At 45.3% G+C, this 27,544-nt stretch overlaps 1 protein-coding gene across 7 annotated transcripts in view; it reads right to left on the bottom strand.

Annotated features, from left to right (window-relative positions):
- Positions 1–27,544, bottom strand: part of PACSIN2 (protein kinase C and casein kinase substrate in neurons 2) — a 909,220-nt gene that overhangs the window by 573,005 nt on the left and 308,671 nt on the right. For 2 of the 7 annotated variants that reach the window (XM_069628220.1, XM_069628224.1), the window contains exon 3: positions 14,037–14,150. The exons of the other annotated variants lie outside the window; for them this stretch is intronic. The gene's annotated coding sequence lies outside the window, so the exon portion shown is untranslated. The remainder of the gene's footprint in view (positions 1–14,036; positions 14,151–27,544) is intronic. 7 annotated transcript variants of the gene reach the window in all.

The raw sequence follows: 27,544 nt of genomic DNA, 5'->3' as shown, positions 1-27,544 counted from the left end.
TAATCAATTCACAAAAATCCTCGACCAACGCGCCCCACTTAAACAGAAACTAGCAAGGCCAAACAAAAACCATCAAAACTGGTTTAATGCAGAAACAAGTAAACTCAAAAAAGAAAAGAGGAAAGGAAATGGCAAGAAGATCAGTCCACTACAAACAAAGAAAATTGGAAAAAGTGAGACCACATTTACAAAGAAAAATTGACAATAGCTAAAAAAAAAAATACTATAACAACCAGATTGCCTCCGCACCCAACTCCACAAGCAAACTGTTACAAAATCGTAAATCAGTCGAAAAGCCAGTAACCCTGTTCCCTCCCTACCCCCATTTCAACTTTCACAAAGAGACTGCGAGATCGTTCAAACAGCGTTCACCAACAAAATCCTGAAGGCCAGGGAAAATATAAAATCTTGCACAATAGCCAACCATTCACTACTCCAATCCGTCCCTGTCGTAGAGCCGGATCACTCCGCGACAGCAACATTCCACTTCTCCCCAATCTCAGTAGATGATGATCAAAACCTTATCTACCAAATGCACCTCCCGCTCTGAAAATATCTTACCCCCTAAACTGATCCTTGATAACGCAGAGTTATTTGCCCCCTTCCTCTGTCGAATGGCCAACTCTTCTTTTAGAGATCACAAGGTGCCCACTTCCAGCAAAACTTTAACTGTAACACCCCTAGTAAAAACAACGGCCTTGATCAACGCGAGCCAGTTAATCTCCGCCCCATTACAATCTGCAACTTTCTGTTAAAGATCATGGATAAAGTTGCCACAGGCCAATTGCAAAAGTATATTGACCGAAACATCCTCTTGCACGACAAACAATCCGGCTTTAGAGAGGCCCATGAAACTAAGTCAGCACTGCTGGAGCTTCAGACCAAAATGCTAGGGATAATGGACAAGGGCAACTCTGGACTGCTGATCTTACTGGACCTCTCGGTAGCTTTTGATTTGCTAGACCACCAGCCGCTCGGAGAGGCCCTGGACAAGGCAGGCAACTGCTCGCAGGAGGTCGTCGAGTGGATCTCCTCATTTTTTGGCAACAGGAGTTCCAAGATTCAATGGGGCCATCACTCATCGCTCCCCCCTCCCCCCAGCCAGTGGATTGTGGAGTACCCCAAGGAGCCAGTTTTTCCCCACTCTACTTTTTAACATCTATATGCCTGGACTCTGCACCCTCCTCACCAACATGGGTATATTTTTTACTAACTTTGCAGATGACACGCAGCTAGTTATTGAATTAACAGGCTGCTACAATACCGAGAATGACAAGCTCAATTCCATCTACAACTCCACTGAGGCATGGATGAAATCCAATTGGATGTGCCTCAATGGAGGGAAAACAGAGCTCATGGTATTCGGCTCCCCTCAATCCAGAGTCAAACTTGATCCTTCCAATGCGGCATTCGAAATCAAAAATACCACAGTCAAGTTCTCAGACAAAGTAAAGACCTTAGGCGTTTACTTGCAGGCCTCCTTGGGAGCAGGTGAACACGTGAAGCAAACCTGTCGGGACAACAAAAAACTGCTGAATCGAATTAGACACCATCTGAATCGGCAAAACAGTTCCACCATTCATTACCAGAGCCGCCATCCTATCTAGACTTGATTATGGGGAATTCCCTTATGATAGGAGCTAGCAACAAATGCATCAAACAATGCCAAATAGTTTTTAAAAAACGCGGTATGGACAATCACTGGCAAATCTAGAAGGGACAACATTACCAATGAGCGAAAAGCCCTCCACTGGCTATCGATTGGAGATTCTATCACCTTCAAAGCAATGTCCCTGGTTCATCATTGCATATACAGAACCGCCCCTGAATATCTAAAAAAGCAAATCAGCTCAGCTCATATGTGCGTAGCCGGACCTTGAGGTCTGAGAACAAAGGTCTCATCAAAACAGGAATCATAACAAAAGCAAATGGACTCGGACGGGCATTCCCCTCCAGAGCTATCACAAGATGGAATGAACTCCCACTCTGCCTGAGACAGGAACCAAATTACCTAAAGTTCAGAAAGAACTTGAACTGTCCTCTTTAGATAAATCTGCATCTTAAGAGCCCCACATGTCTGACCAATAGGGCCTGAACGTCCCATCTTTTCTTATCTGTTTTCCCCGTCTCCATGTAAAGCGCCCTGATGCCTATGGCGCTCTATAAACACAAATAAATAACACCCCTGCCGGACCTCCTTCTTCATGGGAAAATACTTAACCTCCTGCCCCACAATCTCCACCTCACTGAGGCCTTACTGCCGTATATAAAGGTACAGATATTTTCAATAAGCTTACTTGGTACCCCCTTGCTGACCAACACTTACCACAATAGCTGCCATGGTACACAATCGAACGCAGTTCGAAGGTCCACGAATATTGCATAGATTCTGGTTTTAATGAGTAGGCCATATTTAGACTGGATCAGACTCAGTCTAAACATTTGGTCTATTGTACTAGTGCCCTTACAAAAACCTGCCTGTAGATGGTTAATGGTTTCCCTCTCATCTGCCTACTTCAGTAAGCGCCCCAAGAGGACTTTAGAGTAGATCTTGCCTGAGGTGTCTAATAAGGAGATAGGCCTGTAGTTCCCAGGTACATGCCTATCACCCTTCGTAAAGATAGGTACGATTTCTGCGTCACCCCAAGATGATGGGACGCTACCAGTGGCTACCACAGAATTAAACGCGCAACAAAATAGGAGCCCGTGCCCTTACCTCAACCTGGAAAAGGTCAATTGCTCTGTTATCAGGCCCCGTGTCCTTCCCTGCCCCCAGTGCCATAATAGCCTCTTTGACTTCCTTAGGCGTAATAGCGTCTTTCTCGCTACCCTCTATATCTCAACTTTTAACAAATTGTATGGCCCCACTATCTAGCAAACCACCATGGTACAGGGCCCTGAGGTGTTCATACCATGAATCATGGAAGATCTTGCACCCAAGTGGCTCTGCCTCATTCAGACCACTTCCATTTAGTAACCTCCAGAACCCAATAATATCATCCGCTTTGCATGTCTATTATAATTAAAAGCATCCCAGGGCACAGTCACCCACCCGCATACATCTGCAATAATCACTACTCGACTTTGCAACATACATCACCACTGTCAATAGAATGCAGCCAAGTCCAGGAAATCATTTGGTCCAGCTGTGCACATAATCAGTCACCCTGACTTGCCTACTCTGCCGCCAGTATATCATAGCACCCATCCACCATCCAGATCCCCATGGATCGTTATCAGGGACACCTACCTACCTTTGTGCTGGCTAAAAATGTACACGCGTCTTAGAATCCTCCTCCACATCCCGGTCATTCAAGAGCGTTCACCCCACAGTGCTTTGAGGCCATACCAATGGCAGTAGACGCTATACAAATGCCATTTAACATAACATGCTCAATACCGGAAGAATCTCCAAGTGCTGGCCTGGATTTGAACTTGTGTTGCTCTGCGTGGTCTTGCTTCCAAGACCAATACGTTGCCCCTGAGCTATACTCCAGTTAGGTGCTCTACTTGAAGATCTTAAAAATCTGATGTTTATGTCAACATCTATTGCACATGGGCGGTCTGACAGTTCACCAGCAGTTATGAAATAGACTTTCATATGTAAGCTGACAACACTTCGCTGAATTCACAACGATTACTCCATTCGTCATCACATGGTTGCGAGTGTAGCTGAATAGCTGTAAATCACCCATGCTTAGCCCCTTTAATACAGAGAGCCTGCTGATGGAGCATGTCCATCGACCATTGTCCCACTCCCAAGCGAACCTAAATTGAGTCCATCATGTACTCCCAAATTACAAGTCTGAAACCTGGGAAACAATTTTCTTGCCTTGTACACGCCAAAATATAATTTCTCGTGTGGAAGATCTTACCATCCTATTGCCCCTTCCACTCCCAAACAATCCAAGTTCCTCCCTCTGGGACGCTCTTCCATTACATCTCCTACATAATACAGACCACAGTAACTTATGACAAGCACTGAAGTCTCATCTGTTTCTCAGTGCCTATCCATTTCCGACTGTATCCCCATACTTGCTTGCCTTCCTCCTTTCCTGTTCAACAGCCCTCAGAAGTGACCAGCTGGTGTTCTTGAGCGATATACAAAAATCCCAAATAAAACAAATACAATTGCTAACATTTGGAGATCAAAATATTTAACTGAAGCTTAACATGCAACAAACCAAAATCTTTGATTTAGTTGTTCAACATAAGAACAGATACTATGCGACACATTTTATATCAAATAGGACTGGTAGCTTTTAGGCAAACAGTTGGATCATGTTTTCTATAAAGCAGTCTCGCATTTTTTTTGTTTAGTAGTACAAATCAGACAAATTGCCCCGTTCCAGGAACCTTCCACACTGTAGTATATTGAGAGGTTTCTGTTTTTCTGATTGAACATGTCTATATTTTTATGTCTTGAAGTGTGGAGAAGAATTTACACGGATGGAGTAATCAAAACTTGACACACGGGAAGTAGAGCAGAGGGTATGTCTCAGCTGTGCACCACTTTGCTGGCATAACCCGCAGTTCTGTCTCAGTAGCAGCTTATCCACTAAAGAAGATTATCGTGTAATCCCGATTTAACACGGGATACAGAGTACATATCACAGCTATAATCTTGACTAATCTATCCCATCACTCTGCCACACTGAATGGGCTAAGCAGATGGAGTCCTTGTCCCATGACACACTCTTATAAGATAATGCCTATAATTGAATGTTACTGTTAAGTAACGATGCGCAAGACTGCACACGTCACTAGAGTAGAAGCTGGTCTCGGATCTTTTTAACTATCATGCAAGTTTTATTTACTGACTGGAAGCCAGGGCTCTGTGTGCGTTCTGGTTATTGGGGGTCTTTTATTGCTTTCAGCCATATGGAGGTTTCGGAAGTTTCACAGAGCAGGCTTTTCTGCAAGCTCTCCAGAGATGGTGACCAGCGTATGTCACTGGTAGGGTTTTCCTGAAGTTCTGGAAGTCGCTGGCATATCAGAGTACATATGCTCCCCTTCTCCCGGCTGTTCAACCTTGTATGGGAACAAGACTAAGACTCTAGCACAATGGCATTTTTGGTGTTGGTTAAAGACTTGTATTAATAAAATAAAAGAAGTTTTGGGAAATCCTGCCTATCCCTAACTCTAGGAGGGAGCATCTGTGTCAGAATGTTCAAATCAAGAGTTCTATGTCCTGTGTCCAAAATTGCAAGTTTACCTTCACACACTAAACTCAATATAACATGGAAATAGGGATGTATTTTAGCTCAACACCTGCATCTTCTTGCCACGGTTCCAAACACAGTTGTTAGCAAAGAAAACCCAATAAAGCTCCACCAGAAAATATCCTGTCTTTCCCCACAATGTCTCAGCTTTTCAATGTCACTTTAATATACTCAACACTCTCAAGGGTGTGGACGCTTCCCCTGAGCTTCCTTCAGTTTCACAGTTCAACAATGTTCACTCCCAAAAGGGTTATGGCTATTTCCTTTGAGATTGACATCTTCAGTACACATGCAGGGACTCTTCCCCTTTTCTCAAATGCCTGGTTTACTTCTTCTGCCAGGGCTTTCTGCATTCAGTTCAATAATGCACGGTGGGAGACTTTTTCTCCAATGCCTGGTTTACTCTTGTGCCAGGGCTTTAAATATTCAGTTCCATAATGCACATGCAGGGAACTTTTCCCCTTTTTCTCCAATGCCTGATTTATTCTCTGCCAGGACGTTTTACATTCATTTCAATAATGCATATGCAGGACTTTTCCCTTCCTCTCCAATGGCTTGTTTACTCTCCTGACAGGACTTTTTCAGGTGATTCAGTATTTGGGTGCAAATCCCAGATTTGCACTTCTCATCATTAATCACTTTTTCTTGCATCCAGTTAATCATACATTTCATACACTGCGACCCTCTAAAGTCCCAGCTCCCTTGTTTGGGCTCCCTTAATGTGTTAACGGTACGTGGGATTCGCCCTGAAGTGTCCCATTCTCCTTCTTTGGATTTACCGGTCTCCGTTGGCAGCTTCGCCGTCCTTCACATCTAACCTTTTTCAATGCAGCCAGCTCGCTGGCAGAGAGCGTGTGCCCTCGGCTCCCGTCTGGTCTCCGTCCTCGCTTGTCAGCTCCTGCTGCCTGCAGCATCAGCGCAGTAAACCTTCGTCTGCCCGACTTCCCTGGACAACGCTCTCAACCGCTTCTCTGCTCCGGTCTGCAGCTGGCTTTCCTCTGATGTCCAAACAAGCGTCGAGAGAGGCGAGTCTCTTGTTCTGTTCAGGGTAGACATGTTTGAATGTCCCGGCAGCTGTTCATCCTCTCCAACCAGTAGAATGCAGCGTTGGCTTTGTGCTTCTAGTGATCTTCATTACTACAATCCTCTTCTCGGTATTAAGTAGAGGGGAATCTAAGTAGGGTTTGTTATCAGTTATACTTGGAGACTCTCTATCCACATTACAAAAATGCCATATAAGAATGGGGAAAAGGCAAGTGGGTGCTACCCAGAAAAACAGATACAGGTCTGCTTTGGTCCAGCGAATTCACCTCGTCTCCCCGAGGGTTGTCTCCCCTTATGTGGCCCTCCTACAGATAGCCGCCCCCAGGGTCAGAGTCAGGTAGCTAATGCCTTTCGCTGGCCACATGAGGGAGGAATTCCCCCACAGAGTTAGTAACAGGTTAGCTAGATTCATCACAACCTCTGTAATGTTCTCCTGTGGTTTGGGCTTGTGATGATCCCACTGCATGGCGTATGCTGCCCAACCCAATGTGTCAGGTCTTCAATCTTCGGATTTAGCTTTTTACAAGGCAAACATGAGGCCTCAGCATGACCATGGGGCAAAGAGTGATTACACACTCAGAGTCCACAGATGAGAATCTTTTATTGCACTTCGGCAAAATGTAAACTGCGTTCTTTCCATTTTAGAACCACGTCAGTGGAATGGACGTAAAGTAAGAAAATGATGCAGTCATTCTTTAGATATAAAGATTACACAACCCGACATTATCATGACGTTAAAACCCCCTCTGAGACTCGTTGCCCTCCACCCCCAATATATAAACCAAACTGTGTTCTTTGGTGCCTTTGCAGCAACCTTTGTCGTATATTTGGTACTGCATGTGGCAATCTATACAATTTCTTTTTTTTACATTCAGACTCCTGTGACAATTGCAAGGTCGGAAAAAAAGATCAGCAGTTGTAGACACACAGGGGCATTGTGGGAGTTTGTACTTGTAGGAGATGGGCATCTGATAAGAATGTCTCTGTCAAGGTCGACTTTTACTTTCAAGGAAAGACAACTAGTAAAACACCTGACCAATCTCTAGATGCCGGAATATGTGAAGCATGCAGCACTTACAGGTTCACAAGTATCAGAAATGTACAACATATATTAGTCCAATGGTTTGGCGTATACAAAATGGAACAGCCAACAAGTGTTTAGCGCAATCCTCCGCTTTTTCCAAGGCTCATTTATTGGAATTTCATTTGGAACAATTGGATGTGGGAGCATTCTGTCTTTTCTTTAGTAAAAATTGTACTCCTTCAGCAAAGGCTTAATCTTTTGGTTTTCTGTTTGTGACAAACTTTTTACTTTCTTTAGGGTAGATGCCCCTTGAGGATAGGATTATGAAACTTGCTTTTACACGGAAATAGTCAGAGAAGAAAACGTTTACACACATTGTTCTTTTCATCCCTAAACCATGGCAGAGGTGTTCTGCCCCCTGCATAAGTTTGAAACTCGTGCAGCACTAGAAAGGCCTAGATTTTCCTTCCATGACAAATAGGCTTGAAAGGACGTGCGCAGCAGAGGCTTTGATTGCCAATATGATCGCAAGCAATGTTGTCATTAGTGTATTTGGCTTGATACTTAAAAAAACCTCCTATGAATGCAGGTTCAACGATTTACAGAAACCTGATCAATTATGAATGGGCTTCCTGGCTTGCAGTCTGACCTCAACTAGACGCAGTATATGGTCATCAAAGTAGAGAAAATTGAATAACTGTTTATGTTGGCCGTAGGGTGATCATCAGCAACAGCTGACAAGCTTCGCAAAATGTTGTGTTTGCAACCAGAGAACATAACAGATGCACCAGCCTGACATAGGTAAAGGGTGGTGCTCTGGTAAACCTCCCTTAAGGCATTGTAAAACCTGGCTTCCTTGTCCAAAAAAGATTATTAGATTCTGATTATATTAAGGGTTACTGATACAATGGAAAAGCTTCAGATTGGGAGTAAACTGAACCAATGATTCAACTTGCATGGGCCTCGTGTCTACGTTATAGTGCCTCACCAGAGCTAAAATAATTTCCTTCCAGTTTAAGGTGGCTCCTCTGATCAAGTAATTCAAAAACAGAACACCTGTTTTCTAGGAAACCAAGGATGACGGGGAGGGTGAAGACACCCCCACAGGTGTGGATAGGAGGATGGTTCCATCAGAAATACTTATTCTCAGAAAAAAAACTACCATGAGCGGGGCCTCCTCCTATTTGTTGATTCCCATTCTGTATTGGGGACTCCAGAAGAGCCCAGGATTGACAGGGTCTGTGATCGAAGAATAGCAGATCAGCTTGGCACTGTTGTCGCAGGTGAAGTTTGAAGCAACATCAGGACTGCTGCAGAAACACCGGTATTGGGGTTGAAGCTGGAGCACCAGGTGTATAGTGTCGCATGGATGCGTTTGAAAAATAAATTTATGATTTTCAGAATTATGGTCCATATAAAAGTTCCCATCAGCTGAACGTCTGTGAAAGGTGTCAGCTAGCTAGTTGCTATGGAGGCTGAAGCTTCACTGAGTGAAGGGGCCTGCTTGTAAACTCTACTGAGCTGCTAATAAACATGGGGCAGGAAGAATTAGTTACCTCTGCATACTACTATTGGGCAACTGGATCACAAACATCCAAAAGTAGCATAAAGTGGTTGATGTTCAACTGTGGGACCATCAACCAAGACACCCTTGACAGGAGAGCCAATGGGCATAGGGCCATCTACTGCTACACGATCAAAATGGGGGCCAAACCCTCACTGGTCGGTCTCTCTCAGCAAGCAGCCTCAAGTTGTGCAAGCTGTGTAAAAGCTGAAATGATGTGCCCATTCTAAGATGCACAATGGACCTAAGAAAGGGGCTTGGTGTGTTGGGCACCAGCAACTGTGGCACAGTATCACTGGTCAGGTAGGGGAATCAAACTTCTTGCTTAAGATTCTTTTTGCTGAAGGACCCAAATGTGAACTTCAAGTCAAGCAGGGAGAGCAAAGGTCTTAAGCACACACTTTTATTAATGCTTTTGTTTGTATCATATGAGGTGTCGGGGACTGGCAGCCACTTAACTCGGAAGTAGGGTTTACATGGTCAAAGCTGGGGGCTGTGATACACACTCATGCATTGGATGTATTATAGGATTCTCAGAACGCCCCCTCCGTAAATTACCTGTTGCTCACTTAATGCACAACCCTTGAACTAGAACTTGGTGAATTTAGGTGCAAGATGGAGAAGCTGCATAGTCAAATTGCGATAGGAGAGGCTCTAAGCAATTTGTTATTGTACAAAGTACAACCCCCTCAGCAGTACCTCCAATATTAAACTAGGCATCGACCAGACCACGGCTCAGATGGCCCTTATCTATGTCAAGAGAAACTCTCTGGAAAGAACATGGTGAGGGCAACAGCAACTACCAACTTGAGACCTCACTGAATTTGGCATCTTTAAAATTGACTCCTTGATCTCATGATGGGGAAGGAAAGCTCAAAAGGAAGAGGCACTATAAAGGTTTGTTTTAAAATGTGTAGCCGAGTGTCCAGTGTGCCCATGGGTCAACAGGCACTGATGGCCACAGGAAGGCTACTAAAAGTCTGAAAACGGACTTGTATGAGTAAGATCGCTTGAGGTTGGTCATCCTCCACATATAGGAGACCTGGAGATGGGAGGACGATCTAAGGTTGTGGGGAGGATGAAGACAAACATTTTAACGAGATGAAAAATGTAGAGCTATGTAAGAAATTCTCCAAAGCAGGCAACAGGAGAAAGGGGCTAGGGGACTGAGAGCATGTGGATGGGCACGGATAAAGAGCACACATGACTACAGATAAGGGTGTATCCGCTACTTATAGGCAAATGCGGAAAAAAAAAAGTGAGTACAAATACTGCCAACAAAAAAATAGGAAAAAGACATAGAACCTTGTGTCTTTGCTTTCACTAACACAGATATATGGGTATGTTTGGACCATTATTTCACACAGTGCCACACAAAGAAACGTATTTATTTTATTTGTTTTATTGTAATTAGTCAAATGACTTTTTACAAACGTTAATAACACTAGATATTTAATTACTTATAATAACACCAAATACACTGGTGTAGTAAAATTAAAGAACATATACACAAGTTAAAAAAAAAACAACAAAACAAGCTAATCATTAACCAAACAAATGATAAAGTATACATAAACATTAATACCCTACGAGGAAGTGAACAGAATGCAAATGCATACTGGGAAAATATACGTATACATTAAAACATGGTAATGAGGAATTAAAATACTAACTTCATGTGCACAATTATGTTGACAGTACAGGCTCAGGTTACATCGCTTACATGATTGACAATAGCAGGTGCCATCCATTTAAATCTCAGCACTAAAAGTTCTAACATTAGAATGATTTAACCACAATAGAAAGGTGCTTTGCAACCACATTCCAGACCCTAAACAGTGCCAAGTGGGCTGAGCGTGTGGGAGGAGTTTAAGCTATATATCCAAAACTCGTGCGATTTAAGAGTCCTAGTCGTAAACCATATTTCATAAGTGCACATATACACAGTGCTCAAACTGGAACACCAGGTGAACAGATGTTTAGGTGTTTGCAGACTACTATTACTCCTGCATATGTGACACACTCGTTGATCCACTGCTAGATTCATGTGAGCACCCAGAACTGATAATATGGGCAATTGATTAATGCGTAAACATAGCATCAGTCTACGCCCATCTGGTCTAGGACTCAGTGTAATGTACCGCTGAGGTTTTGTATACCTCTGAGAGACCCCAGCTATACATTTTAGACTTTTTATTAAACTGTTATATCAGTCTGGTTGGAAGAAGTAAACATGTATATTTTAATGTGTATGAATAACTAGATGCAAAGAAATAATTTTTATTTAAAAAAAAAAATCAGTTTTTCTTGTTAAAACGTATTTATAATACAATTTCTACTCGCTTACAAAATACTCCCATTGGGAATTTAACTTACATTTTTACTCCTTAAAAAATCATTTTGCTCCTGACTTTAAATAATAGGGAATAAAATACTCGCACTTCTAAATCTTGTCTGGCGCTTTGGTGGCACTCATACAACCAGTGGGGGTTTAACCCCACGGCATAGAGCGGATCCTGCCTTCAAAGTCAACGAAATTAAAGCGTGTATTTTCCAAGTAAATAAACCAGCAAAAGGCAAACGCATCTAAGATTCTAGCATCTGCAATATGACAGAAAAAAAATACATTGGAGGCCAGTGGAGTAACTTTTCTGAAACTGTTGGGGGGTACATGACATCTGAAGAATAGGGCCCCAGCCAAATGAATGGGGACAAAATGGTGTTCCATGAAAGTTGGGGGGGGGGGACAAACGCCCCTGTCCCCCCTAAAATTACGCCCATGTTGGAGGCCGCATAGGTGGTATTTTTAAAAGCGAAGGTAAGTGACACCTAGTGATGCCGGTGGCACTGTTGTGCAGAATAGCTCTGCTTTGGTCTGGAATCCCCCATGAAAAATTTGAAAAACTCTGTGTAATCTGCCAGAAAAACATCCACACAGCTTGCTGGGGTGGGAGAAGGGGTAGGGGAGGAGGAGCCTGCAAGTGCTGTGCAAGCCATCAGAGAAGCAGTAACTGTCTATAGAAACATGTTGAAGTCCACATCGCAAAAACCAAACGGGCCGCATGCCAGAAATTTTACTTTAAACAAACCTTGAAATCCAATATTTGCTAGGGCGGGACATTATTTACTGTATGGCTGACAAGTACCTTGGCTTCAAAGCAACCCTATTTACAGAATTCAACATAAGCAGAACGTCAACTGCAACAATTGCTTACTACTTAACGACCGTACTGCGGACTATTCAAAATTACCTTTTTCCATAGTACAGCATAAAATAACTTTTCAATGTATCTTATCTATGCTCAGTCTAGTTTGGCTGACAATGGCTTACACAGACAATGTTCATGCCTGTGTTTTGCGTGGCCTAGAAACGCGCAGCTTTATGCAATTTGGTGCATGGCTCAGATTGCAAGCATTGTGATTTCAGAGTATGTAATGGATTATTGTCAGAGTGAGATTTCTCTTCCCAAAACTATCCATGTTTTTAGTTGTGAAAACTGTTTTAATCAACAGGGGAGTTATAGATGTGGACATGAGAACATTAATATCTTAAAATCTGAAGAAGCTAATTCTCCTTTAAATTCCAACCAACCACTGAGCCCTTTTAAAGCTCTTGTTGAAAGTGTAATTAATGAAACGAGGGAAGTGAGTAAAGTTGAAGACAATATTCAGAAAGATAAAGGTCATTTGAACATCGGGCACTTAAAGTCCCACAATACCAAAAGTACTGGGACGAGGAAGAGGGATTCAGAAGCACTAGACTGCAAGATGCAGTCTAGTAATTTTAATAATCCTCACCTGAGCGGGACTTTTGAATATGTAAGATGACCTCAGGTGCAGGCCATTAGAAATAGAAGGTGGAGTGATTGCAGAGAAGCCACATTGCAGTGGCAGCAGATGGAAAAGGCAATGGAGACACCAGAGTTGCTGCTAGTTGCAGAGCGGATAACGGTCCTGAGAGGGTCTCTACCTCTGATAACCTTGTATGCAGAGGCTGCGCAGCGGGAAGCGTTGCTGTGAAAAAATGTCCCCCAGGAGAGAGAGGCTCTCGTTATTGAGAGTTGTGCTCTGTTGGCAGGCAAGCACTGCAGTGCTTCAGGAGCGAGGAACAGTCCTTTCCCGACGAATGCCCAAGGCTATGGACCCCTAACAGTCCTGGAGTTCTGGCTGGGCTGGGTTACAGCTTTTCTCTCCAAAGAGGGATTGGCACACTGCCGGGGGTCCATGGGACCGCTTCGGCACTTGGGGACTGTTGTCTAACATGGAAAACAGGAGGCCAGGGGTGTGGCCATATCCCCGACCATCCAGAAGCTCTGGCTAGGCCGCGTTACACCTCTACATTCGGGGAAGAGATGGGGACCCTGCCGGGTCTTGCTGGGGCTGCTGTTGAACCTGGGAGCAGTCAACCAGCAAGGGAGACAAGCGCCCAAAGCTAGGCACGTCACCCCGACCATCCTAGACCTCTGGCAGGGCAGCGCTACAGCTTTCCCCTCCAAGAAAGAATGGGGTCCCTGCCAGGCTACCCTGGGACCACCCCTGAACTTGGGGATGTCGCCCCACATGGGAGACAGGCGCCCAAGGCGAGCGACATCAACCCCCCCACTGTCCGGGACTTCTCGGTGGCCTGCATTACAGCTTTGCCCCCTGGTAAAGGATGGGGGCCCTGCCAGGACTTGGGGGATGGTCGACCGACATGGGGGACAGGCACCAAAGGCCGGGTACAGCACCCCCCAAACATCCTGAAATTCTGGCTGGCCTGCGTTGCTGGTTGTGGGATTGGCACCTTGCCGGGGGTCCCTGTGATCACTGCTGTACTAGGAGACGGTCAACACAAATGCGGATAATTCTAATAAAACGAAAGAGCTCCATACGAAGTGTGCATTGCATGCTTAGAAGAAAAAAACATCTGCATTAGTAGAGCAAACATGTTTCAGAAAGTGGTAGTCATTATGTTTACTAAGGTTAAGCAGCCAACATCCTCTATTCAGGCTACACCCATCATTCAACACATTATCTCTGCACCACTCGTTCCCACCCATGCCACTGACACTCCAGCCACAGTCCCACCCACCACACTAACAATCCACCCCCCCAAATTACAATGTATAACAAAAGCCATTTTTTTACTACTGACATAAGTCAGCAAAAGCTTTCGACTAGCCACAACTGCAAAGGTACTCACCCCGCCAATAACACATCCAAACTTTCAGGCTGCTATCTGCAAACCTTTCCAATCCCTAGGCCAGATACATGGGACATACCAGTCATCTGCCACCAAGGAAGGGTAAACTGTAAACTGATAGGAAAAGCAATTAAGGCCAATGATCATATGGAAACCCCCAGCACAAAAAAAACATTGTCCAGATGGCATAGCGCCAAATTGCCCTCCCAGGGGAACAGCACTGTTCTGCTGGTATGGGGGGAAATTTGTGGCATGACCCTGCAAGTGTGTCCTAGTCCCCCTGAGCGCCCACTCCTGGTCACACCACCAACAATCCTGCCCCAGGCCCACCCACCCCACTAACAATCCACCCCCACCTGCGTAATATACAATGTTGAAAAAATGCAAATTCAATACTTATATAATATATAACAAAGGATAAGCTTGAACTGCACTAGACCTGTAAACAGAAAGAAACACATTATCAGTGTCAGCCCAGCAAAAACCAAAACAAACTGCTATGCTCCCATCTTCAACTTGAGCTACTGACTAACGGGCGGTAGTCACAATGTTCATTCCTTCAAAAAGTCCAATGCACACTTACCATGGTGCTCACGTCCCCTGTCCAAATACTTCCTGTGCACAGTAAGCACCACACCAATGTGTAGTGCCATTGCTAGGCACAGATCCAGCGATCCACACCCAGAAATGCACTAGGTTTTCTTGCGAAGCAGCCAGCACCCTTCTATTCCTGGCCACACTCATCCCTGATGGTCTAGTGACCCCCTCCAAACCCCCAGTAAAAACAAATGTACCCCTTCCTAGGAGCAGATTACACTGCCAATATACCCACAGGGAGGGCTACATTACATGCCCTATCCATTTGGGGAAGGAGTGGCAGAGTGCCACCCCCACCTCGTTCATACAAGCCATCCCTGGTGGTCTAGTGACTCCCACCCCCATAAAGAACACACAGGAAATCTGCCCATGGGAAGGGCTGAATGACATTGCCCCTCCATTTGTGGTGGAGAGGGCCACCCCCCCTTCAAATAACCCATCCCTGGTGGTTTAGTGACCCCCCCGCTACCCCTAGTTACAACAAATGTATTCCTTCCTAGAGGCCGATTGGCACATTCCAGGAGTGGGGGGGCCACCCCCTTTCCATTGCGAAGGTCCCTGGTGGCCCTCTCCCCCCTCCCAACACCCACCCCAAATGGATGGGGGGCATCTCATGTACCCCTTCCAAAGGGCAGATTGCATTAGCAATCTTCCCCTAGGGTGGGGCTACATGAGATGCCCCCCCCATCCATTTGGGGCGGGGGAGAGGGTTCACGCCCCTTTCCACTACAAACATCCCTGGTGGTTTAGTGTGCCCCCCACTCCCGCCAAAAACATGTTTATTTTTTTATTTATTTTTTTTGCCCCTACCCTAGGGCACAGTGTCCATCTGGCCCCAGGGTGGGTAAAATGGACCTGCCCATGCTTTGGGGGCCGGGGGAGATGGCAGCTTAAATAGTAAGCGGCCCCCTCATTCCCCCCTCACCCACTTCAAAAACAGATCCCTGGTGGTCTAGTGGCATTGCTGGGTGCGGACGTGAAACTGAAGGAAATCCAACTCCCCAGGCAATGAGGAGGAACCTCCTCCTCACATAGCGCAGGGGTTGGATTTTAGCATTGTGCCAAAAAGGACGAGCTATCTCGTCCTTGGCACTGCAAACGTAGTGCCAAGGACGAGATGGCTCATCCTTGGCACTCAAGGGGTTAAAATTCTCCAATACTAAAGTTAATGTCATATTTACATGTTTGGAAAGTACAAGTTGGTCCTAGGAGCCAAAAGTAGCCCATGGTAGCTGTTGGTTTGAAGCTAACCAAGCTCGACTGTGCTAGAAGCAGGAGCTAAATAGCTCCCAGCTCCCCTCAATTTCGAACCCTTACTATAGCTCTTGCAACACTGGCACGACTCTGTTCCAACAGGAAGGGCCGCAGTTTACACAACAGCTTAATGTAGTAAGCAGAGGTAGAGATTAGGCTATTCACATGCGCCTTCCTATTCATTTCTTGATCTAGATACACTCAAAGTGTTTTTACTTTGGCTAAAGTGGCAATAAAGCAACCTGAAATGACAACATTCTCATAATCCGGGCTTAGGTTCCTTAGTCTAGCCACAGCACCTGTATTGATCAGTTCAATCTTTGTATTGTTAAGGGCCATACAATTCTCCAACATCAATTGCTGGATTATGGAGTACCCCCTATTAAAAGCATCCTAATTGTTTACTTTGTAATCCCTGTCAAAGGGATGAGACATTGTGTAACATCTGCATAATTTGTATATGTAATCCCTTCTGCACCCAGAAGCTCAAAGAAAGGCTTAGTGAAGATATTGTAGAGGAAAATGGAAAGCATGAACCTGTGGCACCCCATAAGGAACATCATTAGAATCTGCCTGTGCTGATTGAGCCAATCTCTTCACCAAGATATTGTGATCCACTAAATCAAATACTGCAGATGGATCTAAAAGCATCAGCAGCAGGATCTTGCCTCTTTCCATTAAATACAGGATATTGGCCTTTAGATCTTCAAGTTCCATCTCAGTACCATGCGCTACTCGGAAACCAGATTGACGCGTACTCAAGATTTTATTTGAGGTTAGATGTTCCTGTTACTGGAGATAGGGTTCACGGTAAAGGAGCTTGTGAAGAAACTGCACATTTGTGATCAGCTTATAGTTATATGTGTTTGAGGGATCCAGTGTCGGCTTCTTCAAGGGAGGTGAAACCCAAACGTGTTTAATACAATCGGGTACAACACTCTCCAAATAAAAAAATATTTGTAGATCAACTTCGTAATTGTAGAGATTAACAGCGGTGCACCAGCCTTAACTACAACGGCTGGACAACTATCTGCGGATACACCTGCGCCCAAAACGATAGCAAGTGGAACATTAGCCCAAGTTAAAAAAGAAATGCAACCAACAGTGCATCTCGAGCAGAACCAGAAAGAGAAACTACTGCTAGTCAGAAAATAGCAACATACAATTCCACAAACAGCACAGGAAAAGCTGCAGGTCTTACACAAAGTAGCTGAAGAGGCTCTCCACACACCAGATTGACACCCTACACACCTCCAGCGAAAGAGAAAGCCCAGAAACACAATAGTTCACCTATTACCAAAAGAGTAAATCAATAGAACAAATCTCTGATGTCAGATACACAAGAAAACACTCATTAACCACCAGACATTACTTTGCATTACATACTGTGAGAAACTTTAAAGTGTCTCACCAGCTAGTCCCAGGAGATCTGTCATCCAGGTGGCCAGGACACGGCCATCGCTTTTGGATCCAGTACCTGGGGGTGGACCAGTGCGGGAGGATCACCTGGATGAGGGTTCTTCGTGGAGTGGAAGTGGGACACCGGATGACTAGTAACAGTATCCCCTTCCCTGTCACACCTTTACCCCCATCGTACCAGGTAGGATACTTAGGAATTCAACCCCCCCTCCTTTTCCAAACATGTTCTCACAGGCATCTTACCGTGAGAGAAAACGGACCAACACCCGTGCCGTATACCCGATGTGTCCCAATACAATGGTCAGGCAGGGTCAGGCAATTACTGATCACTACACACACCTGACTTCCATCACACTTCCCCACACGGATAAAAGGCAGAGCACGAAAGCACACTCTGAGCAAGGCAAAGCACACGAGGAAGCAGCAGTTCCAAGATGGCAGTTTAATACAAGGTGAAAGATGGCAAGACCGAAGAGGACTGCAAGGAGGGAAGTGCCCTTGCAATTTCACCAAAATACCGTAACTTTTATGAGCCTTTGAGAATATGAAACGCAACACCTGGAATCAAAGCTGAAGAATCATGCATTGGGTGTCCGAGGTACCCAGGGTTCTCACGCATCGATAGTATCCCACAGTACGTGCCATACTTGGTCTACCAAGACAGCATTTCATTACTGAAGCCCAGAAAAAACTACACTGGCTTCCTATCCGGTACAGGGTTTCTTTCAAGATACTTACACTTGCGTATAAATGATTGAATGACATTGCACCCAGTTACCTTTCAGCACAGATTCATCGTTACATTCCAGTACGCTGTCTCAGGTCAAAGGAACAGGCCAGTCTCTCTCAGCCTCGCTTCGGTCTTGCCAAATTTGGCACAACAAACGTTGATGTTCTCGCCCCAGCTTGGTGGAAGTTGATTCCACTTCACCTCAAGTCCTCCACCTCATTATCTGACTTTAAAAATAACCAGACAACCTTTCTTTTTTCTGCTGCTTAGTTCTGTGCTTCTTTCTCTGGTTCCGATTCTGATCTCTGTCACTCTCACGGTCTGTCTTGTTTCATGTGCGCCATGAGACCTGTGAGCGATTTGGCACTCTATCAAGAATTCAAATAAATAAAAATAAATAAATAGTCAAGAATTAGAGAATTGCTTGCCCCTGTGGTACTATCCTTGGCTCCTACCACAAAGCAGCACCAGTGAAGTCAGCACAGCCGGTGATTTGGGGGACTGATATCAGACCGGTCTGTGTGGAAACCAAGGTTGCAAGCGACAACATTGTATAAAGAAAACTGAAGAGAACAGTGTATGAAGCGTATGTGGCAATAGACATGAATATAATTTAAAAAGCAGATGAATGACTGAACTTTGAAGCGAAGATACAATAACATAGAAAGAGTCGTCTGGCACCATGTGGGTGCTCATTTAAAAGTCTCTGTTAGGTATACAACCGACCGGTGACAAACGTTAAAAAGAAAGGAATTGTGAAATCGAAGTGGTCCAGCAACGGGTCAAGCCAAACCCTATGCACATTCGAAAGTCTTTTATACTTGATGTAAATTGGAATTGGTCCGAGCCCGGCCGAGGGATAATAATTGTGTAAAAAAGGGATCTGAGCACTGCTGAGGGGGATCAGGGCTGAACCGTGAGTTACCTGAAAAAGAATATCCTACGAACACTGTGTTAAAGCGATCTGAACCCAGATGAGGGGGATCCACAGCGACTAATATTGTGCTAAAAGAATCTGAGCCCGACTGAGGGAGATCTGGGGTGAATAGTGAATCACCTGAAGTGAACACTGGTGGAAATCCAAAGAGGAAAAGTACTTGTCGTTTTATTTGGTTGCAAAAGACCCTCTGAATAAAGAGACTTTGAGAAGCAAAGAGACTTGCGCACTGAAGGCCCTGACGCTCATGACTGATCTGTATCCTCATGTTAAAGAAGCCAGCGACTATGCTACGCTCGAGTGAACAGTCTTGTCCGATGCTGAAAACATGATGAAGGGAGGCCAGCGGCCTGAACATCCTGACATATCATTTTTTTAACACTTTTCTTTTTTGTAAAACTATTACCCACACTATTTGTTATTAAAGTTAAGGAGTGGTAATAGGTTTATTAATATAGGCCCTTTTATTTTGAGAAGACACCACTATGACAGTGTTATTATTTGATGGTCGAAGCTTGCTCTCCATCTGTAGATTTAGGATTAGATAGGCATTTATCAAACCCTTTTTGAAGTTCAATAAGCAGCCTTGAATTGTGGTCACTTGTGTCTGTCTTACTGTTGATACCATACCTTCCTTACAATACACAACAAAGCATATTGTCGACTCACAGTGAAGAACCCCAAGCCGAGATAACCGATGACCAGTTCACAGGTATGAAACCATTGGCTGGAGATCGTTAGAATAGCACAATGCTCTTCCTTCAACGTTCCCTCAAATAGAACAAAAACTTCTATTTCTGAGAATTCTCAAGCAGAATCAATACTAACTCCACAAAGCTTGAAGATTAACAGAAGATTCTAGACAAAATTCAGTAGTAGCAGAGAGGGCAGCAGAATACTCGCCAGCATGTCACCATTTAAATGTAACCACCAACTGACATACACATGGATTTGTAAAGCTCTGGCATAGCTTGTGACCACAAGCCATGCCAACAGAAGATTATGGTATTGAATTGCAAGTTGCGCTTTACAAGTTAGGATCTTACACTCTGATGAAAAAGGCAATCACAAAAACATTTGCATTGGACAATATATCGATCTTTTGCATTTTTCTTTTTTTTTCCAGTGGATTTTAACTTAACATTTTTAAACTAGGGATTTGGTTTATTTCAAACATTTACCAATTAAAGAGCAAACAAGAACAAAAATATACAATCATACAAATTGAAAAAAAAAAGAAAAAACAACAAATTCAGAAATACAAACATTATTAAAAGCATTTAAAACTTAGTGAATGCGGGCTTCAATGTGCAAATCAACAAAATCCAGGAGGGCAATAACAACTTTATATTAAAACTGATTTAAATATTTCATCTATGAACATCGTTGGTGCAAAAGTCACTTTAAAATGTTCACCCCAACACAGACTCCCACCAATCTGAAGCGCTCCTATTTGGTTCCTCATTTATAAGAGAACCCAAGTATTTAGATTTCATCTCTTTATGCTTTGGGCAGCAAAGGGTCAAACGTGTTATTGTTTACCTTGATGTTTTACATAGTCACTGAACCCGGTGCACACTCCTCTAACACTTTTTACACATTGACCAACATTATTGAGGATTATTCAAGTAATGTCAAAGCATCACCATAAAAGAAATATGTTCTTTTGTATATCCAATGATTTCATAAATGACAAAATGTTTTAGTTAAAATGTATTTACAGCATATTCAACAATTCAAGAAAGGTTGAATGTCCTGTAAATACGTTTTAACTAAACCATGGACCGGAAGGGGGGGCTTTTTGTGGTGGTCACCGGGGATATCGGGAGGGTCTCCTGGGGTATAGCGGCAGTTTACGCTCCCTCTCCACTAACCCATGAATTTCTTAACGACCTCCAGGATGTGAGGCTGGGGAAACACGCAGACACTTGGGTACTGGGTGGCAATTTCAATGAAGTGATGGACGTGCATAAGGACAGAACACACGTAGGGAATAGGAACCCCCAGTCACAAACCAAGCTCCACTCCTTTACATCTGCACTCGGGTGGGTCGGCGCATGGCGCACTCTCCACCCCACGGACACGGGATATTCCTTTTTTTCCCCAACACCCACAACTCCATGTCCCGGTAGATTATTTCTTCGTCCCGCAGGACATGTCGCACTTACTGAAAACTGCCAACTATCTAGCGAGGGGCATCTAGGACCACTCCCCCCCTTCTACTCACTATTAGAGAGGCTTGATCCAAGCCTCAGCCCTCCCGGCGGCTCAACACGTACTATCTAGGAGTCCCCAAGGTCTGTGAAAGACTCGTGTAGAAGACTACTGAATACTTCTCTCTGAACGAGGGCTCCGTCGTCAGCCGATAACACTCTGGGAGGGATATAAGGCAGTGCTCCAGGGGGAGGCCCTGTCCCTGGTTACAGCACATCGCTGCCAATGGGTCCAAAAGATCACTGACAAAGAGGATGGTGCAGCGAGGGCGGAGGAAGCATTTCTCACCGCCAGGACACCCGAGGCTAAGGAGGCCATGATTACCATCCAAGAAATATTCAGAAACCTGACGCTAGACAATGCCTGGACTGCGCACTGGACCATGCGTAGTCAGATCTATGCCACCGGGGATAAAGCGGGTAAGACCCTGGCATGGCTGGAGAGGAGGGCAAACAACCGAGGACAAGTTAGGGAGATCCGGGGCAGAGGGGTATCTGCTTCATGAGGACGCAGATATAGGAAACACCTTCGCTGCCTTCCTCAAGGGTCTTTAGGCCTCCAGGGAGGTCACACCGAGGGCGCGCCCCCGCACCACTTGGACTCCATCGAGCTCCCCAGACTCTGCGAAGCCCAGATTGAAAAGCATGAGGCAGAGGTCACAGAGGACGAGGTTGCTGCAGCGTTGTCCCAACTCCAGTCCAGGCGGACTCCGGGGCCTAATGGCATCCCGGTGGAAACCCAGAGGCGAATGTGTGACCCTGTGGTCGGACATACGCACAGCATGCTAATGCACTCTGAGCAGATGGAATGCTCCCACATGACCTTCGACAGGCTACCATAGTCGTAATTCCCAAACCGTGGAAACCCACCGGACCTTTGTGCCTCGTACAGACCGATCTCCCTCATCAATGGGGAGGTCAAAGTCCTTGCACGGGTTCTGGCAAACAGAATGCTGGGGGTCATTCGCTCTTTAGTCCACCCAAACCAATGTGGGTTCACGCTGGCGAGGTCCACCAGGATGAACCTCCAGCGAGTCAACTTTGCAATTAGCCAAGCCTCAATGATCAAGGAGCCGCTTGCCCTCCTCGCAGTGGACTTCGAGAAGGCTTTCGACTCGGTCCGATGGAATGTAATGGACCCCATGGGGTTTGGGCCCAACTTCATGTCATGGGTAAAGATGCTATACAAGCCTCTGAAGCGGTGGTATGAGTGAACAGGATCTCCTCTAGACCCTTCCCAGCAGGCCGGGGAACCAGGCAGGGATGCCTCTTCTTCCCACTCCTATTTATACTCGCCATTGAGCCTCTGGCAATTCGCCTTAAGGTGTCTCGTGGGTGGCCGTGTTCGTGTGGCCCGGGGGTGGGTGGTTAGGGGGAAGGGAGGACCGGGTATCACTATACGCAGACAACCTTCTTTACGTGAGCAACCCCAGAATCTCGTGCCCCGAAATTACCAGAATCCTTACCGAATACCGGGAGTTCTGCGAGCTTAAAGTTAACACGCATTAGACAATCTTCTTTCCACTCCAAGGTGGAGATGACGCAATCCCGCGGCAGTGTCCCTATCCGGTCTCCATCCAGAGCTTTGTCTACCTTGGCATTCAGGTCACCCGCAACCCTGACGAATTGCTCTGGCTTAACCTCAACCCATTGAGACGGATATCATCTACTGGCAATCCCTTTCGCTAGGGATGCTGGGGAGAGCTGCCCTTTTCAAAATGCTCGCCCTCCTTGGTTCCTCTATGTCCAGCAGAATGCCCCCATCCAGGTTACCCACACTACCTTTTTGACCATAGACTCTACCCTTAGGAAACTCCTATGGAGGCAGAAGCAACCCTGTATCGCCCAGACCATGTTACAGCGGTCAATCTGGGAGGGGGGTCTGGGCATACCCTGTCTTAGAGCATATTATTGGGCAGCACAACTGGGGGTGTTGAATGACTGGCTCTTCGCAGACTCTGCGCTCCCCCATGTTGGGAATGAAACCAGACGCATGGCGGAGCAAACACCCCTCCAGATACTGTACGGACCAGACGCGGTAGTTGCTGGCCTCCCTTGGATGATACGACTAATACGCAGAGTGTGGAAGGAGGCGCTCCAACACATCGGGTGGGGGGAGGCGGCCGACAATGACGCAACCAATATGGGTTAATGGGTATATCCCGGAGGTCCTGATGATGGGCCGCTTCCCTAGCTGGGAGGAGCAGGGGATACCGACGCTATCGTAAGTCCTACACGATGGACATCTAAAACAGTTTGAGGCAATGCAAGAAGAGTTTGGTCTCCCCCCGGCGACATATATAGATACATACAACTGACACACGCCTTACGCGCCCAATTCCCATGCTCTCAGACATCCCAGAAAGCTTTCCCCCCCGCCCCCATTGAGGTGAATGTCTGCTACGCGAGGATTCTGGCAGAACCCACGTCGACACTGTATCAAGTGATCACTGCATTCGGGGCCCGGGAGTTAGTCCACCTGCGGGAGAGATGGGAGAGACTGGTGGGCCCCTTGGAGTCGGAGGAGTGGGTAGAGGCACTTCTGTTCCCACATGAAATAGGCATAGACGCCAAGCTTAGGCTCATTCAATATAAAATACTTCACCAGGCCCATTACTCACGGACTGCAATGGCCAAATGGGGACTGGTGGCAGATGCAGACTGTCTAAAATGCTGAAATGTAGCGGGCACCTTTTACCACATGCTGTGGGAATGCAAGGTCATTTAGGAATTCCGGAGCCAATGCATACACGAAATCAACAAGGTCCTGGACATTCCGGTACAGCTGTATCCTAAGACCGCTCTACTAGGGATCTGGGGGAGTGGGACTATACGAGAGCTGGAAAATGTACAAACCCATCTTTTTTGTCACAATCATTTATCATTAGAGGTCAGTGTCCTACCTTCGCCTCCTGGTTCTCGCACTGCCCGGGCCCCATTTTTCTGAAATTAAAACCCAAAGGCCAGAAAGCCTCTACTGATTCCAAGAGCAAGGAGCAAATACTTTTAGAGCTTATGCACAAAAATATACAGTCAAATTGATTGGTGATAGGGAACTCAACTGCCAAGCTATCACCTGATTCAATTCACAGAGCTTAGGTATATGCTGAAAAAACCGAAGCACATTTGAACAGTTCAGCATTAGACCATCCTCCACAGAAAGAATTCTCTCCAGAATCCCCCTTGACCCCCACTCTAAGGTCTCCCTTTTTAGTCTAACACTTTTGTTAATGTCTACACTTAGGCCTGGCCCTCTGAACAACCTCATTTATTTCAGGCTGGCCCTATTGTTCTCAGTCAGAGTAGCTTTTTGGGGGTATTTCTAGGACTAGCTTTCTTCTTAGCAAACCACCCGCTATGCAAAGGGTTGCTGTGCGAGTTCACACCCATGCCCATCCCCAACAAGACAGATCTCTCATTCAAATCACCCACAAATGATAGTTTCCTTTATCTTTAAGTAAAGAGAAAGTCTGTAGGCGTCTTTCCTCCAAAATCAAGAATCTTTTAGCCAGTGCCTCCGTTGGTAAAGTATTGAGGGTAACTTTCACAACATTTACTTCCACTGATTCTTGAGATGCTATATTCCGCCCAGATACATTTGGTGACCCCGACAACGCTACTACTTGGATGTTCCCTTCATCTTCATATACTGAAAGATCTAATAGTTCCTTGTCAAATCATTGCTGACATTTGCCTCTGCTTTGATCCGGATTTATCAAATTTGATTCTTTGGTTTGTGGTGGGTCGTTTACAGCATATTCTGTAACAGAGGTTCTTCCATCCTTGCTGTTCCCACTAAACTGTGGGGACTTTTCCCAACTCGGGGGAATGCTCTTTTAGGTTCTGAATGAAGCCTCAAGAGCCATTTGACTTGGATGATTTCTTCAGGGGCATGTTTTGGGATTTTCTGGTTTGTTGTTTCTAGCCAACGGTTTCCTTTTTCTTCGTGAATAGAAGAAGATTTCATAATAATTATTTTCTTCTTCCATTGACACTTCCTTACTCAGGTCAATATCCACCACAGGGGATTTATGTGTTGAAGGGGGTGGGATCGCAACGTAATCTCCAAGGGCTCCCTGCTTTTAGGCATCATTGTCACCTCTCCGCCCCTTCCAGTACCCCAGACTCAATCTGCTTTTCAGTCTCTGAAATTAAGGTTTTCTACACAGCTGGGTGCTTAGTTATACCCTCCACTTCACCATTATATACATTTGGGCTCATTAGAACTGTCTGACAGTTTGGGGGGGTATTAGATCTGATCACGACAGAGGGATTTTAAGGGGTGCTCTTTTTGCTGCTTATTTACCCCATTTCAAAATTGCTGCATCCAATTGTACTTTTTTATTGGGCCAAACCTCTGTCACGTGATCACAGAGTAATTTCTGAAGAAGTCCTTCTGATTCAGTTTCTCGGTCCAATCTTCCTTGAAGCGTTGTTAGGATGGCTTCCAGGGGCCTATTGATTCGGAGGATGAGTCTGTGTCAGAAGTCACCAGAGTATTTTCACTACACACCTCAAGGTGCTGATACAGGGTGCGTTCACTTGAGCTAGCGATTATGTCCTTTGTACCCTTTCCTAGGGTCAATGGATCTACTTTTTACAATTTCTTTCAAGTAATTAATTTCACTCGTTGATCCAGCAGTCAGACTAAGTTCCGGAAGGCTTCTCTTCCTTGAGGAGACCTTATTTCCTCTCATTAGCAGTGATATATTGCAGTCTCTCCTGTCTATCTAGGGACGGGGAAGTTGTCTCCCTTCCTCATCTCACTCACTTTCGACGGCTTGTTCAAAGTTGAAGCAAGTGACAACTGAGATGAAGAGACCCGCCTTTGGAAGTCCACCCCTTCACCTTTCCCAATTGGCCCACTTACTGGCCTGTTTTTCTTTGGGTAGATAACAGTTTTGGCAGGGGTCCGCTCTTCACGCCTAATCTCGTTTTTCACCAAGCCAGTTAAAACATTCTCAATCAGCTCTGCATCTGCAAGTTCATTGCCTGCATGATCATCCCAATCTTTTTCCCGGGCTGCTCGTCTTTTGCTCACCTTTGGGGCGGATATTTGAGTCAGTGAACCGGCAGCTGCCCTCTCGATCCCACAAGGCGCTAAAACCAGCCATGTAGGACTTTTCACAGGGCACTCCGCCTCCTCTTCCTCTGACAAGTTGACTCGCTTGACTATGAAAGGAAGAGTCGCTTTGTCACTTGTCAGTAAGAGGGAATGGTCGAGTGATTTTTCATTACAGAAGTCTTTTCCTTCAACGCTAGGGTGGGAGCATGGTCAGTTCCAGTCTCATTTCCAAGGGTTTTTAACTGTACACACGTCGGGTAAGTATGTTAAAGTGTGCTCAAAACGAAAGGTTTAGCATTTAAAAAGGTCTCCTCCCCAAAGCTCACTACTGGGGCTCCCTCTTCCCCACTAAGGGTTGACCCCCTGCCAAGATAGGGCTAGGGTATTTGCATCAACCGTTGTCCCATACACAAACTCAGACACAGATATAGCCCTCACTTGGGAGCATTGACTCACTGTTTCTCCAGACCTGGGCGCAGAGCAGTCCCTTGAATGTAAACGAACCTGGCTTCTGGACCGTTAGCTGGCATTCATACCAAGATTAATTTAGCTGTATTGCTTTACTCGACAGGCAGAGGGAGTAGAGGGCTCAATTCCCAAAACTCCTAAATTTCAAGCTCCATGGGCAGCACAGACAGCCACTCTTCGCCACTCCGCGGATAGCAGGTGCTTTTGTAGTTTGGCTCCACCTCACCAACACGCTATTCCCAACAGACAGGGATGAGAGACAGCAGTACAAGCAGTCACGTTTCTCAACTCTGCCTTAAATTTAGTGAAAATAATATATGCGAACCACAGCGGCTGTATATCGCCATAATATTCACTAGCGTGTCTACAGTGCATGTTCCAAAGAGGCATTCAGAGCAGTGGAATACTCTCCCAAGTCTGATCTACGGAGCATGTGTAATTCACAGGAAATACATTCAAGGACGAGTGTTGAATGCAACAAAGTAAACGCTTTCAAATAGAATAATTGGCCAATTGAAGCACATAGGACTAAATGACAAGGCCAAAATTAAAGAGAAGGGATATTGTAAGGGGAAGGGACTAGAAGAAAATCACAACTGGAAATGAAGCTTAAAAGCAGAAATGATAATGTCCACATAAGATGTGGCGAGACAGTGCAATAAGCTTACAGAAATATCCATGTGAAACCCTAATAGAAGGCAATGAAGAAAGGTACAGAAAAGCAGCCGTGGCTAACTCCAAAATGGAACAGTCACTTCACTGCAAATCGAGCCCTGCCTCGGTGTCAGCGATCCTAGAAAAAAGTTCAATAATGGTGCAAATGAG

The sequence above is a fragment of the Ambystoma mexicanum genome, chromosome 12 (assembly GCF_040938575.1).
Source record: "Ambystoma mexicanum isolate Mex_15411 chromosome 12, UKY_AmexF1_1, whole genome shotgun sequence".
Classification (NCBI taxonomy): Eukaryota; Metazoa; Chordata; class Amphibia; order Caudata; family Ambystomatidae; genus Ambystoma; species Ambystoma mexicanum.
Note: the sequence above shows the minus strand (reverse complement) of the source record. Positions and strands in the feature narration are given on the sequence as shown.